This window comes from Pagrus major, chromosome 6 (assembly GCF_040436345.1).
Source record: "Pagrus major chromosome 6, Pma_NU_1.0".
Taxonomy (NCBI): domain Eukaryota; kingdom Metazoa; phylum Chordata; class Actinopteri; order Spariformes; family Sparidae; genus Pagrus; species Pagrus major.
In genome coordinates this window covers 33,072,100-33,092,710 of record NC_133220.1, presented here as the reverse complement: position 1 = coordinate 33,092,710, position 20,611 = coordinate 33,072,100, and the positions used below count along the sequence as shown (strand labels likewise).

The window sequence follows — 20,611 nt, the reverse complement described above, 5'->3', positions numbered from 1 at the left end:
GCTGGATTCACACATGATACATGAGATGGTGTCTATGGCTCTGATTCTGATCTTTTAGCTTAAAAGAAATTCGGTTAGGGTCTCGTTAGTATTAAAAATTACTCTCGTAATCTTTAAATGCTTCAACCTAACTCATAATCTCACCATCAGCCCATATTCCACTAGTAACCCATTACTTAGTTATTCCATATTTTCTGTTACCTGTTGTTATTCATTTAAATTGCCATTTCATTTATTTAACCTGAATTATTTAGTCAATAAACATATTTAACCGTGTGTCCTTGTCTGTGCAGGTTTGTTTTTAATGTGGAGAACCGATGGATATGTGTAGAATTCACTTGCTTCATGTATGAGATTGAATAGAATTGATACAAGTTAAACTTGTCCAGTCGAATTTGATTAATTACCTCCGGATTATTCAAATAGACGAAAACGGAGGTGGTGCCCCATTAACGAGTGTTTAAATTACATTTATCATTAGTGTATCTCCTACATATTATTATGGTGCCGTCCGTGCGAGGCCACCTAAAACCACAGTTCTCTGCATTAAATTGAAGCCTACAGACAAACATCGGTTTTAATAATCAAAAAACCCAAAGCTGTCTTAATGTTGTTTGGCTGTCCACCGAGTGATTAGTGCGATACTTAACCTTATATTCTCTACTGCATATACCTTGAATTGTGTGTGAGCATAAAACTTCGCTGAGATTTGATTTCGCTGCTTAATATGAAATTAATGTGTATGGATGCTGCGTTGTAACCAGATCCGTGTGTGATAAAGAGCGTTCAACATCGCTGCATGTTGGAAATTAATGTGTAGATGCTGCGTTGTACCAGATCCATGATTTAAAGAGTTGTTAAACGCCGCCGTGCGTTAATGCTTCATGTACAGATTCTGCGCTGTAATTACCAGATCTGTGAGTTAAAATTGTTCAGCGCCGCCGTGCGTTAATGTTTCGTGAACAGATCCTGCGTTGTACCAGGTCTGTGATTTATTTGCATGCATAAGTGTCGCTGCACACTTCTTAAATTAACCGGTTTGATGAATCATAAGCTGTTGCGCTGTGCCAAAGCTTAGAGATTCAGCTGAGATAAAGTCTATATCTACCGCGATGTTCCGGAGATATTTGTAACTTGCTCAGACCCTCGTGTGTTCTGATTTAGATTAGCTACCTAAACAGAAAACAGCTGTGCAAACAGTGAGAGGTTTATTTGATCTACCCCGTGTAGTATCAAGATTGGTTGCTATGGCAACAATCTCGTTCAGAAGACAGTATATTTGACTGTGTAAAGGAGGACAGAAAACCTCTATCAGTTGAAATCGTGAAAACACAAGTAAATGAATGCAATGCTAGTTGCTGGTTGAATGTTTTCTGAAGTGCTGAAAACTTGTTGGTGCTAAAATTAAAGTGGCAGGATTCACTGCGTGTGACCAGTGAACTCAACTGCTGTAACTTTGTCTTAGAGAAGTTAACCCTCCAGGGCCAAACCGTCACTGACCCAAGCCTTGAAAAACAAGGGGGGTATATCAGTGGGCGGAGCTAAAAGTCCCTCCTCTAGACTCTTCTTCGTGTAGCCTTGTTAAAATTAAATTCTGCGATAGCGCCCCTGGTGGCCGACTCTGTTAAAACCTCCGAAGTTGCGATAGCGCCCTCTGTAGGACGATTCGGTAAAAGATTTTTATTTTGATAGCTTCTTCTAATGACCAACTCTGTGAATATTAAATTTGTGACAACACCCCTGGTGGCTGATTCTGTTAACAACAAATACATTTGAATAGCATATTCTGCTGGCTAACTTGATTAATTGAATTTTGTCTTTCAGCTTTAATAGGCTGAAATCCCACACAGGTACTTGCTAAATTGTATTATTGGAAACCTGTGATACTGCAATAACTACTATAGTGAATTAATGTGTCTCATTGTTCAGGTAAATCGAATAATTAATTTGTAAATTACGAATTTGACAACTTTAACCAGATTTGACAACTTTATTCCAAATTCAATTGAAATTTTTGTTGTATTACTTGGAATTTGATCTTGATATATGCTACACGCATGCAAGTCAAAGAATTAAGCTGTTAACTACACATCCAAGTACTTTTAATCGAAAGCCACATTTAGATAAATAAATACTTTAGCCTTTGTTGTTAACACATTAGCTGTCAAATCCTTTGAAATCCAAAACGTCTGCTGTTTTTGAGCTTCACAAATTGAGTTAATTAACCAAGCAAACCCCACCTCTAATTGAAAACAATTAGAATTTAAAAAAGCTCAAATAAAATAAATAAATAAAACAAAGTAAATAGAATTTTGAATTGAATTTTTTCTTCTAAAAACAATGGCAGGGCCCGGTGATTCTGACACCGTGAGCCTAGTGAAGCCCTTAGACAATCTAGATTCAGTAATACTGGATCTCACCACAGAGTTGCTACCAGATTATGCAGACAAAATCCAGAAGACCGACCCTAATGAGCTACATGAAATAATGTCCGCGTTAGTATGCCAGTCCCTGACTGAAGAAATGAAAGGGAAAGACAAAGAGAAAATGTTAGGGATGATGGTTATCGTGATGTCTGCACAGCAAAAACGCAGAGACCAACTGCTAGAGAACGCTTTAGCTGAAATAACCCCTAAAAAGCAACACGAGAAAACTAAAGAGTCCTTAACTAAAGCAGAAGACTGCATTAACCAACTTGAGTCTCAGGTTAAAGCACAAAAAGAGGAACAGGCTGAAATGCAGGAAGGAAACTCAGAGCTCAAACAAGTCCTTCATGCCCAAGGGCCAGAGCTAGATAAAACAGAATATGAACTTGAAAAAGTAACTAAACATCTTGAAGATGCTAACAAAGACCTTGGAAAAGCAACCAAGGAAAATAAGGAGCTAAAAAGTAAGCTCAAAGTTTGGGACAGGGCCAGAGAAAGAGAAAGGAAATGTCTACATGACATGCAACAGGCACTAAAAGAAGCCAGGGACCAAGTTAACGAATCCCATCTTGAACAGATGGAACAAGAGGCAGAGCTCAAAGAGGTTAAAAGGGAATTAAAGCACTCCTTTGAGTATAGTTCATTCCCAAAAGCGCCTGCAGGTGCAAACTCTCATGAGGAAAACAAAAAGAGCAGATTCCACAGGAACGCTCAATTAGGCATGTCCCCGCCACGATCTATGTCACCCATAGATCCCGTTGTCCAGTCTCGGACTGACAGGGACCTGCGTGACCGAGATAAAAGGTCTCCCTCCTCTCAGCCTCTCCCTCCTCCAAGCGCGCAATATTTGCGAGGCCCCTCCGACAGGGACGTAGATAAAATGGCTCGAAACATAACCCATTTCGAACCCAAACCTGGTGCCTTTAATGAAACTCACAGGCAATTTGACCCTGAATTTTTTCCCAACCCTCCCACCCAAATGATCGGCATTGCCGCTCAAGCTCAGGCAGCAGCCAATGCTCCTGCCGACCCTTCAGAACCGAGACGTTCCGGTCCTGACTTGAAATGCTTGCATGACGCACGCACTGCCTTGCGCATTGTCGAGGGCCTCCTTGTACATGTCTCCGACGCTCTCACTTCACCTGCATTCGTGGTGCCTCAGAGCCACAGGGGGGTGATGCTAATGCAGGCCCATAACTCTCCATGCGCAGGACATAGAAAAGCCAAAGCAACATACCAGGCACTCCAACAAGTAGCCTATTGGCCACACATGCAGGAAGATGTAGCAAACTACATCAAAGACTGCTCAATTTGCTGTCAGGCCCAACTGTCAAACCTGCTTCACAGAGCTCCCTTCCCACGAAGGGGCCACAGAGCCTACTATGACCAAAAAGTGTCCCATGACAAAGTCGAAGTGGGGGACAAGATTTGGTACTACACCTCTGCTCCCCTGACTAGAAAGGCCAACCAAAACACCAGAAGACTTGCCCGCAAGCTTCTGCCCCAAAAGCTCAAAGTAAACAAAGGCCAGAAAGAGCAGACACTTAAGTGGATCCATCGCAACCAGATGAAACCACACAAAAACCCCATGGGACTTGACAGGGATGCAAACTTCTCTGATAGGTCATAAATAAGGATAAAACCTTTAAAGCACCTAAAAGTGCCAATCGCGAGTAGAATTTTTTTTTTTCAACAAAGGTCACTGTTGTTCGCGTCATTTACAAAGTTGAATTGAGAAACAGGCTTTGTAAATTAACCTGCTAACTTAACCTGCTTAACTAAATACAGTCCTTTGATTCACCCAAAACTAATTGATTCAAAGTGGGGGTTAATCTAACACGTTTGCCCTTTGGTCCAAAGTGTATAATAAATTGACAAGTAGAATCAAAACCAAACTCTGAGATTGTTCGCAAGGAACATCCCAGACTGTTGATCACCAGCTGTCGTCTACACACAAAGAAAGTGTTTATCAGGCTGACAGATTCGACTTACAGGTTACAGCAGTTGCAGAAGTTCACTGTCACTCAATCAGAACTGAGTAATTTAGTTGCAGACCTAAACAATTAATTGGTGAATCCTTGATAAAGCTATCAGCTATAAAGCTTGTAAGAATATTTTGTTTGTTAAATCTTGGACTCTCTACAGTTCATGCTGTAAGTTTATTCACAGTAAAATCGCCATGAATGTGAATTACATGCTGAAATCCCAGACATCAGAGCGCAGATCAACCAACAACAGCAGGTGCTACAAACATAAGCCAATCATTGTAGAGCATCATTTTGGTGGTCGAAACCCACAGTGAAGCTCTGAATAAAACTCTCCTGGCTATAATCAGAATTAGAATCAGAAATACTTTAGTGATCCCTGAAGGGATATTGCTTGTGTTACAGCTGCTCCCATTCAGTTTTAGAAAATAAGCAGAAATGTACATCTATATGAACAGTGTAATAAATATTTACGTGAGTAATCATTCTCTTTTCAGTCATGTCAGTTGATTATGCTCACACACAACCTGTCAGTTCGTTATGGCAGACACGCTGAGAGACATTGGATCCTCAGTGAACAGCTCAGCCATAAATAAGATTCTTCTGCATCTTATCCCACTGTTTCTGGTGAAGTAAATTTATCCACCATTACCAGAGAACGTTATCCTATACACTGAAAATTTAGCTCCATCATTTGGACACAAACCAATATGAAATCAAGAAATCTAAATTTTTCGACAAACACACACTTGAGTTAGAGCAAAACACTCTTACTCAAGTGCAGTGATCAGTTATTGATAGCGACTCTCACAGTTAGTTGATAACAGTTACTATTGACAGTTCTATAACAGGCTCCTTAATTCTATAAGATTAAGAGTAGAACTTTCCACTAACCAAGTTAGTATTATCAGTACTGTTTTCCCTTATTTTTTTCTTTACTATATGATTAGACCTTAGCACATGCCAAAGTCAGACACCATCTCTGATCATAAAGTGTGCCACCTGTGCTCCTCGACGATGGACATCATGACTTCATCGATCCAAAGTTCCCGCTACTACGGTCATTCAGATCGAAGTGGGGGATATGTAGGAACTTATGTCCATCGCCTCTGCATTAGCTTGAGGCTTTGTTGTTCTTGTTAACCCTTTTCATCTGGATGAAGAAGATTTACATGAAGGAGGCGCCTTTCAGGCACATCTTATCTCCTGGCAGAGAGGACAGTGCCTCTCTGGACCATAAAGACTTCAAACGAGGACAGTTTTAATTAATTTACAACTAAACTCCCATTTCTGAACTCTCTTTCCCCTTTGAACAGAACCTCCTCACACAGGTCATGAAGCTACCTGTGACAGTTCACCAGGAGGGACGAACGAATGTCTTCAGAATGTGTTAATACAATGTCTTTACATTTGCAGATTAAGTAACACGCCTGATCACTTTCTACCTATTTCTCTCTGTCTCTACGACTTCTGATCCACAAACACCCACAGAGTGGACATCGGACACCTTCTGACGTGTTTTTCCATGCTGTTACTCTGTCTTTTTTAGTTTACGACTTATGCCTGGTACCTTATCTGCTCACATTCCAAACCAAATGGTCTCTGTATTCTTCCAGATTTCAGACCATTTCTAATTAACCATTAAGTCAGTATCTCACAATCTTATTTCTAACACATTAAGAAACAGTAAGAGAAGTTCATAAAACTGGTCTTTCTCCCGTTTCTCTACGATTAAGATTGACTGAGATCAAATTTTAATGTTTAATCTGTACTGTGTTCGGTGGAACCACAGCACCTCCTGATGGTGAGTCCTGATACAGTTGGACGAGAAATATTCTGTTTAATATGGTCATGGTTATAACCAGTAAATGACTCTGATATGTCTTTGTTTTAACAAGTATTAAGCTGAATATGTATAATTAATGTTTAATCACGTCATAATCCTTGTCATGATAGACAAAGTACATCTATTGAGCCATGGTGAGAAACTGAGAAGGTGAAGCACGGTTTAGTTCAGTGAGTTTCTGTGAATCTTCACACCTCCACTAAATCTTGGAGATAAAAGCCGGTAAGCCCCGCCTAGACACGCCTCGATTTGCAAGTAATAAAACGGAGAGATCACGTCTCTCGGTCCAGAGTTTTTGTTTTAGGTTTAGTTTAGTTTTTGTTTTGTTTTTAAAAGTTTTGTTTAAGTTTTTCTTTTGTAACCTATTTTGAAGCTCTTCACTTTACTTTGAAACACGCTCCAAGACAGCGATCTCCTCAGAAGTGCTCACGCGTTGATTTTTCTCATTTTATATTTTTCGCAGTATTGATTAGCTTCTTTTATTAAGTTTGTACCAGAACGAAGTTCTGTTTTAATTTGTTTTATACCGTTAAGTATCGTAACTCGCTTTTGAAGAAGTAAACTTAATTTAGATTACCTTGCATTAACTAACAACGGAAGATCCGCTTGATCAACGTATCCTCCTCAGTTATTTTATTCAAGAAGTTAAATCTAGTTTACAAAGTCAGAGCCTGAAAACCACTCGAAGAAACGAAGAAGAACATCTTTATCACAATCATCATCACGACACAGCAACTTGCTGTGTCCGAGACCGTGCAAGCGGTTTCCAACGAAAGACAGACTCTGTGACAAGCCCCCAGCGCTCGCTAGCGGTACCATCCCGCTGGGCATTGAGCCAAGATCTGCACCGGATCGGTACGGGACCAGCTGCCCTCTTCCTAAGACAAAGGACCGAGGTGCCCAACCGACTGATACCGGACGAGCTGACCCCGGCCATCGGACCGCCAGCTAGAGTTGCAAATCACCCGAGGGAATCCGCTGCCGCGCCCCGCAACTCGGCTGAGAAAGTAGGCTCTCCATCACTCACAACAGCTGGATTCACACATGATACATGAGATGGTGTCTATGGCTCTGATTCTGATCTTTTAGCTTAAAAGAAATTCGGTTAGGGTCTCGTTAGTATTAAAAATTACTCTCGTAATCTTTAAATGCTTCAACCTAACTCATAATCTCACCATCAGCCCATATTCCACTAGTAACCCATTACTTAGTTATTCCATATTTTCTGTTACCTGTTGTTATTCATTTAAATTGCCATTTCATTTATTTAACCTGAATTATTTAGTCAATAAACATATTTAACCGTGTGTCCTTGTCTGTGCAGGTTTGTTTTTAATGTGGAGAACCGATGGATATGTGTAGAATTCACTTGCTTCATGTATGAGATTGAATAGAATTGATACAAGTTAAACTTGTCCAGTCGAATTTGATTAATTACCTCCGGATTATTCAAATAGACGAAAACGGAGGTGGTGCCCCATTAACGAGTGTTTAAATTACATTTATCATTAGTGTATCTCCTACAGATCAATACAGTAAATCATGGTCACGACTGCGAGGAAGACGAAGACATTGTTTTGTTTGTGTTTGTGGGTGAGGTGGAGGCTATAAAACACTTGTTAATTCTGTCATTCAAGTTGTCCTCCAGCAGTGCGAGGACAATAAAAGACTGCATCCATCATGCAGCATTACGCACAAATGGCACCACAGTATTTATATGTTTACAGCAATCAGACTGACTGTTCCACTTGCCAGAGTAATTGTGACAATCAGTGGTCTCCCCCACCCTGAGATATCATTTGAAAATGGAAGTTGAGTGATGTGTCAAGTGATGTGTGATATGATGTAATAATGTATTTCTACAACGATGATAATAAATTCATCAGTTAGCCACCAAACAGTCCAGCCCTCTCCGCTGCGCTCCAGGGGGTTGTGAATGTGATGGTGAGACAGTGCTGATCAAATATTGATTCATAGATTTGAGTTGTTTTTTTTATCTTTTACAGTTAAAACGTTTTTATGAAGTTATTATCCTTTACTGCAAGTGCAAGTACACACAACTACTGTTTTGAAAGTTTATGATAAAGTGGATCTATAATTAACATTTGATATGAAGCGAAATCAAGTGTGAGATTTTTTTTTTTATGAATCCCAATTTATGCTTAGACAGTGGCATATGTACATTTCAAGCCCTTTTTTTGTGCGTACGCAAGGTTTGTAAGTTAATCAAAATGTCACCCAGCTGTCTCCTTGTGAAGGTATTCCATGCTGTTTGGGAGGAGACCCCGAACAAGCTGGAGGGATTGGACTGTCCACCCAGCTGACCAAGGAATGCTTCAGGATCCCTCAGGAAGAGCTGGAGGTTGTGACTGGGGAGACGTCTGGACTACACTAATTAGTCTGCTGTCAATGCAACTTTAGTTAATGCACATAAGGATGGATGAGTGAGTAGATGGAGGATAGATAAACGTATGAAAAAAGACAAACAAGCTAATATCTCTTTATTACAAGTCTGCAGTCTGCATACAAATGTTCTTGGTTACTTCTGATGTTACAAAGCAGGAACTAGGCCACCCCTGAAGAAAATAGTCAATTGATCGATCGCGTCTTAAAGCAGTATGAGGGTAAACCTGGTATTGAACAGGTCCCGGGGCTAAATGATGAAATACTGTACTATTGATAAGCTCCGATGCTAACAGTTCTTTTATTGGGACTTTTTAATGTCTTGGTGTAATTTATTATCACATTGTTGCAGCCTCTCCTCTGATGAGCTTCTGCACACACACACACACACACACACACACACACACACACACACGCGCGCGCGCACACACACACACACACAGAAGTCAACAGAGCAGAGAGGCGGTGGTGGAGACAGTAAAGTGAATCAGGTGAAGATAACTCAGCGTTTACTCTCAAGTTGACAACAACAACACTTGAGCCTGTAAGTGCAATAAAACCTTCACAAGTGAGAAGGCAACATTTATCAATACATCTGTTGAGCAAGCACTATGTTTGACATAAATGCGCTTGTCAGAGCTAACGTCAGCGTCTCTACCTTAGCTAGCTTGACTTGAAGCTCATCATTCTTCTCAGAGTGCTCTTCCATGAGTTTAGTCAGTAGCTCTTGATGGTGGAACTGACTTGGGCCCGAGGTAATGTTACAGGCCTCACAATGAGTCACCTGGTCTCAGAAGATAATTTGCCCTGTTTTCACAGGAAAAGAAGAGACAGAAATCATTCCGTGCGTTCTCCATGGCAGGCTGGTAGCTGTCTTTTATTCAACAGCATATTACTATTTTTTTCTTTACATTCTCAGTTCTTCACTGACTTATTTCATTAACTAAACATATTCCACAAATCAATAAACTCAATCACATTCCCAACACGGGATGAAACAAAAGATATTTGTGTACTCAGTTACTTTTCCACTGTTTTTAACCAAAAGAATCATGTTTTACTTGTGTTTTTAACACTTGGAATGTCCCTTTTTATAGACTCTACTACACTACTGCCCGTATGAACACATCTACACACTTAAACACCATAATAGCAACATGTAGGTATACTCTTTTAACCTGACTCAGTAATTAGCATGAACATTCACTCAAAAACACATAAATTCACCTTCACAGAACTCATATTACACTTCAACCTTAATTCGGTTCCTATAGCAATTCAAATATACAGTCACTCACAAAAGAAAATGAAAATAAATGCCCAGGAGCCATAGCAAAGCTAGCGAAAGCATCGTCAGACCGCCATTTTGTGTTGTTGTTTTCTATGAGGAAAGCATAACTACTTTTCTTTTACGCTTCTCACTGCTTACATCACGATTTCTACGTCCAAAACTTCACTTATACATTCAACAGGTGTTTAACAGTCCTTATACCTGAGTTGTGGTCGTGTAACACACTTTACTGACCTGTTTTCACAGGAAAAGAAGAGACAGAAGTCATTCCGTGCGTTCTCCATGGCAGGCTGGTAGCTGTCTGAGGAAGTCAGTCTGACGCAGCGTACCACAAGCGCTCACACACGGGATACTCCCTCTTGTGGTGGAATTAGCGACCTACACTCTGACACTCTTCTCAGAAAACTCATAAAGTTGGCTCATCTCTTTCATACAAACAACACATAAAATATAATAATTTCAAAATTTGTGACCATACACATTTGTAGGCGTCACAGTAACAAACTCCCTCACAGTCTCCCGCAATGTGACGGCTCGGCGAGCAGCAACCATTGTTTGAGCAGAAACAAATTTTGCCTCATGTTACTCTTGTGAGATCGACCGCGGTTTGTTTGGTTTGTTTCCTTACTGTACATTAGCCGCCAGGTAGAGAGCAACAACAAGCACTGAGGGTGAGTGTGTCTGTAATTCATATCATTTAACCAAATCTAGGCAGGCTTATAATTTTGTGATCCCCTCTAATGTGTGCCCACATTTGTGAATGTAAACATTTAGTTTTACTGTGTTCCATGATTTGATATTATGTCTGTATTACACCCCCCCGTGTTATCCTTTTTCTCCTGTATTCAGGTTGGCAACGTGTCAAAACCTGACAGAAACTGCTGTAACATATTAGCTAATGTTAAGAGACAATTTTGGTTCAAGTGTAAAATGAGCGGTGAAAGAGTTTATCTGCAGTGCATTGTTTATCTGTGTACCTGTTGTGACGGCCATGCCTCTTGTGGCTGTTTGCCTTTCTTTCTTTTTGTATTGCAGATGCCCAGCAGGAGGGGTCGGGGTCGTCGTTGGTTGGGGTTGAGGTGAGGTGTGCTCTTGTAGAGTACTACAAGAGCACACCTCACTAGCTTTGGGATGAGAGAGAGGACAAAGGGGTAAACTCTGCTCTTTGCTCTCCCCGCTCCTTATTTTGTTTATTTGCTTCTGTTTCCACCTTTTGATATGTTGGTTTTGAGTTAGTTCAAATAAATTATGATTTCCTTGCTTTAACGTCTTCTGTCATCTCCCATTATTTGTGTAGCCGCTGGAGGGAGGCGGGGTTATAAATTCGGACAGGCAGATTTAAGGAGGCCCTAATCAGGCAGAAAGGCAGCTGTCTGTCTGAAGTCCTCACCGGCTGATTTGCTGCAGGCTGGTGAGGAGGATTGTGTGAGGGCACTGCCGATCGTAAGTTTTTAGAGTTTTCAGACCATACTGAGAATTGGCAAATTGTGAATATATGTAGAGGCACACGACATTAGTACATTTGTGTGGTTGTGTGTTTCAAGTTGTTAGGTGCCGTTCCTGTATGTTAAAACTGCACAACAAGTGCCCAGCGCATACACTGAAACACGGAGCAGGTTGGGCTCCTGGGTAGGAATGAGCTGGTGAACAGGAGGTATGTTGATTGCTAGGCATAATAAAGTGTCCACTGTTTCCCCAGCATATGTGTGTGTGAATATGTTGATGCTGACCATATTGCATTTTTGTTGTCACTGAAACAGTTACAGGAGGGAAGCGAGCCAACAAGGGTCGGTCAGATCAGTGTGTGTGTGCACCCTGTGACAGTCGTATGGTAACATAATTAATTTTATTCCATGTGTTGTCTGTATTGTAATATTGCATGATGGATGTTTTATAGCTTGTATGTTGCATGGCTTGCTTGCTAAATGTTTGTTTGTGAGCAGTATTTGTTTTGTGTTGTAGGTGCATGAGGAACAGCTGTGCATGGCCTGACTGCTGTTCCTTTTTTCCTCTTCTTTGTGGTTTAGTTGATGTGTTCAGTTGAGCAGCTACCGCGGAGCAGGATTGTGCTCCTTGATGGCCTCGTGTTAAGTTAGAGCGGAGCTGTTCAGCTGGGCCATCATTTATTTTGTTTGTTTGTTTGTTTTTGTTTTGTTTTGTTTGTTTTACCACTCTCCCACCTATTGACCATGTTAAGTCGGCTTCCATCTCCAAGCGTGCTCAGTCTGCCTTAACTCGAGGGTCTTAGGGGTTTGCTGTGTACACCGGCAGGAGTTGCATTTGAGCGTGTGCAGTGTTTGGTTGCTCTATAGAGGTGCCGTGTTATAGTAACTGCCAGGTGCGTGTGTGTAATGTTATAAATCACTGTTTTGTCTATCCCCTCTCTCACTCGCAGTAAGCCCGAGGGAGCCAGGCCGGCTGTATCCTGATCATTAGAGGAGATGTTTTAATCATTATTGCTCCTTTTACATGTGCCAATAAATAAATAGATTTGAATATAACTTTTGTATAAATAAAGAAACAAGTGTTGTCTTAAAACTTTATACTGGAGTTCTGGCTCATCTTTGAACCAAGGGTAACATTTGTCAATTTACATTTACAGAGAGAATTACAGTACATTGCAGTGGATTATGGCACCTCTGCAGCTCATTACGGCAGGTGAGAGTGAAGATCAATCCAATGTTTAATCCCAAAGGTTTAAAAAACAAAGTCTATGCTCTCCACGACTCTTGGTGTTTATCTGTCCAGAAGCACTGACCTCGGTCCATGTCTCAAGAGTTTGCTGGCAGCTGTCCGTCCCTCCACCAGGTAACCGCATTACAATTATTTGTCCGATATTTGCATTAAAAATCCTCTCAAAGGCATCAACAGCACACACATAGCCCAGCGGTAAAGTTCAGTGACTGGAATCAGCTGAGGTCGACAGCAGACAGCTCACGACTACCTGTTACTTGGTAAACAGCCAACGGTCTAAAGAAACTCAAGTGTTGGAAAGCCCGGGCAAAATGAATTCTTGTCTAGCTTTATTTTTAAGTTGCTTCTTTTCTCTGCCGCGGATGTGTATCTGACGCAAGTTAGATCGCAGGGTTATACATGTTTGTAATGCAAATAGAAATAACTGTGAACCACATCGGTATGAACCCAAATCAAAGGTTTTTCTGTGATCTGACTGCAATCATTCTGCAGATTTGTGCATGAACTTGTCATGATTTGGACCATTTTTGGTGTTTTTTTGTGTGTGTTTGCTTGTGTGGTTTCAGAGGTGCTCTGGTGAGGCTGGGCGTGGATTTCCAGTAGAACAGCTACCTGACACACACACCTGTAGCGCATCTAATCAGCAGCGCCAACATATATACCCCGGTCTTCCCTCTGCTTGCTGCCAGATTATTATGTCTACTCTGAGTGGTACATGGTCGAACTATGTGTTTTTGAGTCTCTCTAATTGTTCTTGTGATCCCGTTCATCTAACCTTGCTTCTCCTTTACTCTCTAGTGAAACCGCTACTCTGGACTGCGCTCTGTCCCCACTGCACGACCCGGCCGCCAGCCTTCACGCACTGTATCCCCTGAGCCTCAACTTGCCCGCTACCTCCACCTTCGTGAGTCTGCCTCTCGTCTCCCCTGGATTCACCAGCCAGAGCCAGAGCTCCCTGCCACGTTTGACTGCCTCTTACCAATCAAATAAATCCTTTAAACCTTCTCCCTGTTCTGGTGTCTGCTCCTTGGGTCAAGTACATACAAGTTCATACCTTTTACTAATTGTAACATTATCATTGACTTTGTATGTAATCTAGTGTGAACACAGCATAAGGGCAGCTCACTCTGGTCGGCTCGACTTCTACATCCTCTCCTGCGGCACACTAGAGGTGACAGTGACTCACTATTGCCTCTCAGGCCAGGAAGACTTATTACAGACTTTATTACAGAAGGTACAGGTCGTACTAGCTGCTTTGGGCTGCTTAGCTTTGGATATCAATGCAATGCAATGTGTAGGCATCTTGGACATAACGCCAGAACTGTAACTTCTTCGCACTCTGTTGATAGGGTTAGTTTGTTAGAAAGTTAAACTTAAACTTGTCCAGATCTGACAAAATGCACCTTCAAGCCTTAATGCAATGAGTGAGTTGTATAAAAATTCAACCCCCCACAGTTTATTTCTGTTTTACAGTTGGGCATGTTAGCATGGGCTCTTATGGGCACCAGCTCATCTTTGGAGCCAGCCTCAAGAGGCCATTCTGAGAACGGCAGTTTTTGGTACTTCTCAATTGACTTCATTTCTCAACCGCGGATGTTGCCACTTGGCAGCGATGTAATCTTTAGCTGTCAGCCATCCTCAGACATGGTAGCAAGGTGCTTATTATCCATGTCGTGCAGCACAGTGTTAGTGATACTACTAAGCTGGAGCGTAGCATCACACATTTGAACTTACATTTGACCTTGTTGCCTTTAGGGACGGAATGTTCTCACACTGAGATTCTTTTAGCGTGCTTCACTTTTTACTTCAGACTGTTTTAGATAAGCCTTTAGCAGACAGTTTGTTCTGTATGCAAATTAACCTATAGGCCAACATTGGTAACTGCTCAAAAATATTCTCAACGGTTAACTGACTAACAGTTGACCGTTAACATTACTAGCTGCAGGGTATGAGCTGAAAGTTGATAATTCTCTGTGGGTTCATCACTACACCTGTCACATAACACAGTCATTTGATCCATTGGTAATATACAATTTTAATTAGTGCAGCTTTACTTTTTGCATTAGTGGATTCTGAGAATAACACAGCACTGAAACTGCCCATCTCAAGTTCGCTCAGGGTCTTTTGATGAGCGCACATCTTCACATCTTCTCCTTGTTGTTGCCACGTGGCATGAGTACTACCCAAACAACTCAGCAGGCTCCTCTTTTTTTTAACTGATCTTGAAATTGGGCTAGCTTCTCTGGGACTGTCAAAAGTTTATTCTGTGTGTTAGGGATTCTGTTTATTCTGTGTTATTGATTATCCACATTAACTACTGTGCATCAAAGCTCATTTTGAGGTTAATAGCGTGAAAGCAAAATAAACGCTGTACATAAACCACATGATAGATAGATAGATAGACAGACAGACAGACAGACAGACAGACAGACAGACAGACAGACAGACAGACAGACAGATAGATAGACAGATAGATAGATAGATAGATAGATAGATAGATAGATGAAACTATATCTGGCTTGAATTTTCTAATGGTTGACATTACCTTTCATTTCATGCAGACAAATATAAGTATGAAAGCAATGATCTGTAGGATACCACTTGTCATGGACTGATGAAACTGCCATATATTGAAAAGTACTTTCGGAGAAAATTGTTTTAAGTAAAGGCATTTTCAAATCTTAAGTGATATTTATCCACTTTAGCAACAGGAGTCAACGACGCCTGGCATAGATGGTGACAATCTTGACGTTATTTCAATGACTTAATGATTCACTCTTAAATGGTGCCTGCTAATTGAACTTGTGTTTCAGCCTGAGACTTCCAGGCAAATGTGATGTTTATTCAGTGAGAGAAATAATGTCCAACCGAGTCTGATTAAAATCTTTGCGTCAATATAATGGCTTAATGCAATTCATTCTGAACAAACACATGAATAATTGGACGTGTGCAGCTTTAAATCTGTTACCATGTGGCAAACATTTACACAGTGATTACTATTTATTCGTCGGCATACATACGTTATTTGGTAAACACTTATGCTGACACTTAGAGCTTTCAGCGGAACACAATGATGTACAAAGCTGCTCTTCAGTGCGAGGAAAAGCTGTTGTGGCTGATTCAACAGATCTGTTTCACTTTCCTTTGGTGGAATAACACCATGACCCGACCACATCTACAACCCTGTGACACAGATACAGAATCCAAAGGACTCAGTGCCATATCGACTCTTAAGTTTACATATCTTTTGGATTTATATTTAGTTTGTCAGGCTGTGTGTACTTCATGAATTATATATGACCTATTTACAGAGCAGCACCATTAACTCATGAATATATGCATAACATAATAGTGTTTGCACAAAATGTACAAAAAAGTTATTGTAAGATTCACTGTCTGCTGGGAATGTGGCATCTTATTTGGCAGAACTTATGCCAAATCAATATTTTTTTCCTTTTTGTGTTTGTTAAATGTACATTGTAACAGTAACACTGATGAACCTTTCTGTAAAGTACATTCATTGCTTGTTATATAAAGAAAATCATATTTTATTTGTACTTTCCAATCCCTTCAATTCTGTATGTATATAAACTTTTTCCATGTTTTTTTTATACTTCTCATTTAATTTTTCTTCTCTCAAATTATTATTCATCATTGAATAAACTGAAAGATTAAATGCTGTTCATGCACATTTTTCTATATGTTTCTAAAATTCTACCTTCTCTCACCTCTCATGGGTCACTTAGGTCACATGTATTATCCTAATGTCAAGGTCCAAAGTACACGTTGAAATATCTGTTACATGGAAGACAGATGTCACAGTTTTCTAACAAATTTAGCCCAGTTTTAACCTGAACATTACCTACCAAAACCATGGTTACAGTGAAAACAGTGATAGTCCAAGTAGTGCACTGTTAGTATTGGTAATCGTATTCACTTTGCATTGTATCTATGATTTCTGAAACTGGTACAATTAATAAAAGGTCACAAAACAGTTTTCACTGTTATAGTCTCATTTTACTGGAACACATCCTCACACCTAAACAACTGAAAATGTTGATTGCCCAGTGATTCCCAAAAACCTTATTTTGACAGAATAACTTATATTCATTGATACAAGGCTGCTTCCTGTTCATTTTTGGTGCATTTATATGTATGTGTGTGTCAGAGCTTTTACAGTGACAGTGCAGTGAGAGGACAGGCTCTATAATGAGAGCACAGAGTGTTTCCTCACCTCACAAATGTGTCTGAATGCTATAAATAATCTGGCCAATACTGAACCATGGAAAGTTACTTAGACTTAGGCGGAGACTACTTCATGAAAAGAAAGATTCAGAATTGTCAGTTTGTATACATCCACACATTTGTATTATTATGTATAATTATAATCTCTGCTTTAAATACCCCCCGCTGTTCTAATGATACTTCTCCTGTTAGATGTCTTGGTCATGCACATCACTAAGAAATCTGCTTTCTCCTGGAGGAATCTGGTGAGGATAATAAGGCTTTTCTTATCGCCCACCCTGATGAAAAGCAAACAGATTTCTTGTTTATACCTGCACAAAACAGACAGTAACTAAAATGCATGTAAACACATTGACTAGTAATTTGACCCAGGTCCAACCCCAGATGGGGAAAGCCTCTTTTTCCGTGGCACATTTCCAGAAGTCATTTATTTCCTTGAGGAGGATACACAAAACGCACTGCACAAAATTCAACGCCTGCATGTTATTGCTCTCTTTTTTCAGAAAAGGCAGGGTGGCCTCACACTGAACTGAGAGCTTTAGGCTTATTCAACAGTTTGTTTTTGAATACAGAGTGTTCCCTCCCTCTCATAGCGTATAAATCACATTGTGTGTAGAACAGTGGCAGGTCAATCCAATAAAATCCAGTCAGTGATGAATTTGCACACCTTTTTCCCCATTCTGTCAAATAAAGTGTTTTAAAGTAGTGGAGCTGAAAGATATTTCGTGTTTTGTTTAGGGAAAAGTCCCCTCACAGCAGTGTGAAAATAATAAAGAACAGAACTAAAACTACCTATAGCGGCAGGCAGAGTGAACTGACAAGGTAGTCCCCAGTGACTGCTTCTTGCTCAGCTCTCATGATTGTTTACTTGATGAAATATACTGGTGGAATTACAACATGGCAAGCTATACACATGCATTGTTCCAAGGTTGTTCACAAAGACTTCATTATGAATGTGCAGAGATTTACACAGATTTGAAAGCTGGTTAATGAATTTGTATTGTTGCTTTTTTACGATAGAAGCAAACTTGACAATAAATGCTTGAGCATTTAAATCCATCTGCATTGTCTGCAGCTCCCTCATGATGTGGACCTGCTGTGAGGCGATAAGAAACGGCAAAACCACTCTTGTCGTGATCAGCTTTGTCCTCGGTTCGCAGTAAACTGAGGGACTATCCAGTGGACGCGGCAACACGGACACAGCCGAGGCTCGGAGGGTGTCTGATTGCAGATACAAAGTGCTATCACCGCCGCTCTCAGTGAAGTCAATCAGGGGACAGTGTAGATGGTCGTTAGAGATGGGCGGAACTCTACGTCGTCATGGGGACAGGGCTGCGGCTGATAATTGGGCGTGGGACTCTGTGGCAACAAAGCAACACGGCCTTAGTAATGAGATTAATGATGTTGTGTTAGGTCTTGTTTCACCAAGGAGAGGATTATCTCCTAACAGCCCTCCTAAGGTGAAGGAAAGGACAATTACTCAGACACAGATTCATCAGGCCCATTCCCTATTCAGGCGGAGCTCAAAATGATGTTTCAGAGCTGGGTCAGGGCTCATTCCCACAGAAAAAAAAGCAATTTACTCAAAAACTCAGCAATGAGCATTAAGGAAGTCAAAGTCAATTGTTTTCAACCTGAGTGTTGCAGAGTGAGCGTTATGGTGCTGCAGTTCAGATCAAACACCTCGGGGTGAATATAAATATGCTTCGTGTATGTGACCAACCAGAGTGAGGAATGATGGTATTCTTTGTCGGAGATGAGTCGGAGATGAATTTCTTGAGCTCTGCCCTCTCTGACCACAGGAAAGTAATTCATTACAAATGATCTTTGGACCATGTGAGGCGATTGCTTAAATGATGCACCACTCCTCAAGCAAATCTCCCTGTGAGGGCTGTCAGAAAAGCCAATTTGACATAGTGACTAAACCTTGTAAATACAGTGTCACATAATGCACAAGTAAGGCCCCAGGATGCTTTTTTCCCCAACAAGCTTACATTTGGAATGAAGAATGACACAATCAGAATTTGATCCATTTGTTTTTAATATTTTTGGAAAGTCTAGAAGAGGCATGAATAATTTTATCCCCATTTACGTTAGCAGAGGGCTAAGTTAGAGGTCAGCCGGTTCGGTAGGTGGAAATTTGTAGACCTTGACCCACGGTGCTGAATATCTGGGTAGTTTTACCTGAAAGTCAACCCCCCTTGGCTCCATGTGACACTGAGCAACTTTCATAGGAACGAAATAGACTCCACCTCAGATGCTGTATCCAGTCCTCAATGTGGCTAACGTGTTAGCAAGCAATTTCACCACTCACTCAGTCATTAGCATTCATTAGCATTCATGTTCGTGTCCACGTCACAACTGTTTCTTCAAAATTCTCTTCTTTTTGCGTCTTTTAGCTAGTTGCTAACTGTGTATGCATGCCATTTGGTGCTTGGAAGGTAGTGTACGGTGGATTTATCAAATCAGTACCCTGCCTTTTCTAGAAACAATGTAGACTGGAACAAATCTTCTGGTCCAGGAAACCAAAACAAGGTAAAGAAAACACAAGATCACTCCATACAGGAGATGGGGACATCAAATGTGGATCATTATTCTCTATGGGTTTGTCACTATGAGCATCACCTTTCACATTAGCCTATGCAATCATTTGATACATTAATGTAAAAACTATATATCTATGCAGCTTTAAACAAACATAAAACAATGATTAGTTTGTTTGCATCAAACAACTACATGTCCCACGAGCTGTACTCGGACCTGAAGTGCAATGGGACATCAGCTCTCTACTGTATTAGAAATAGTCGGAAAATCACTGTTGCAGTCACACACAGACAAACGTTCCTTTATTGTGTATTTATGGACAGTTTGCACATTTATCATTAGCAACAAGGATGATTCATCAACTGCAATAAAACCTCTCAGAGTTGTATTATTGGGAAAACAAATGAGAATGAATAAATAATGAAATGTGAATAAATCAGGTCGTTGTTGTTTTTTTCTTCCTTCCAGTGACTGAACTCGCTGTATACATTATAAATCAATTCATCTAGCAAAAACATATCCTAACTTTATAAAATATGGGTTTTCAGTTCAAGTCCAGTGTCTTCAAAAGCATCCTAAAGAAAAAAGAAATCCTTTGAAACCAGTAGTGAAATGCCACTATGACACATATTCAAGAAATAACATGAGGTTATTCTCTAATAAAAACTGACATCAATCATCTAGAGGAAAACCTACCGAGGTGCACAAGAAAAAAGACATTCTCTTGATGGCACGGAGAGGGGGTATAAATCAGGGCTGATTATGTACTGTTGAGAGCGTTTAGATACAAACATTCAACTAACATGTTCTTCACCTTTTCATCAACACTGAGGCAAACAGTGTACTCACATTTAATCAGAAGTAACACTTTATTTTACAGTCTGTGTAGCTTATGTGTACGATATTCCCAGCATTCACACAAAACATGTGTTCAGATAAGTACTCTAGGGTACATAATATTTGCACTAAAATAGTATTAGTGCTGACGTTGATCCCAGAACATCCACTGAATTAAACAAGCTTCTGTACCAATTAGTTTAGAAATGCCAAGAGAATGAGAGTGCTTTCAGGTGTAGCACACCCTCTCAGCAAGATAGTACTTAGAAGATGTTGAAACTTGAATATAGTGGACTATCCACTGTAATATATATCTAATTTTGGTTGAAAGCTAAAAAGA

General features: G+C 40.4%; 1 long non-coding RNA gene across 1 annotated transcript; it reads left to right on the top strand.

The window, feature by feature from the left end:
• The first annotated feature begins 11,273 nt into the window (after positions 1-11,273).
• On the top strand, positions 11,274-13,595 carry LOC140998640 (uncharacterized). The gene is made up of 7 exons (XR_012179449.1): positions 11,274-11,394; positions 11,496-11,605; positions 11,712-11,782; positions 12,554-12,609; positions 12,700-12,759; positions 13,212-13,356; positions 13,444-13,595. It is a non-coding gene; the product is annotated as an uncharacterized lncRNA (long non-coding RNA).
• Positions 13,596-20,611: the final 7,016 nt, after the last annotated feature.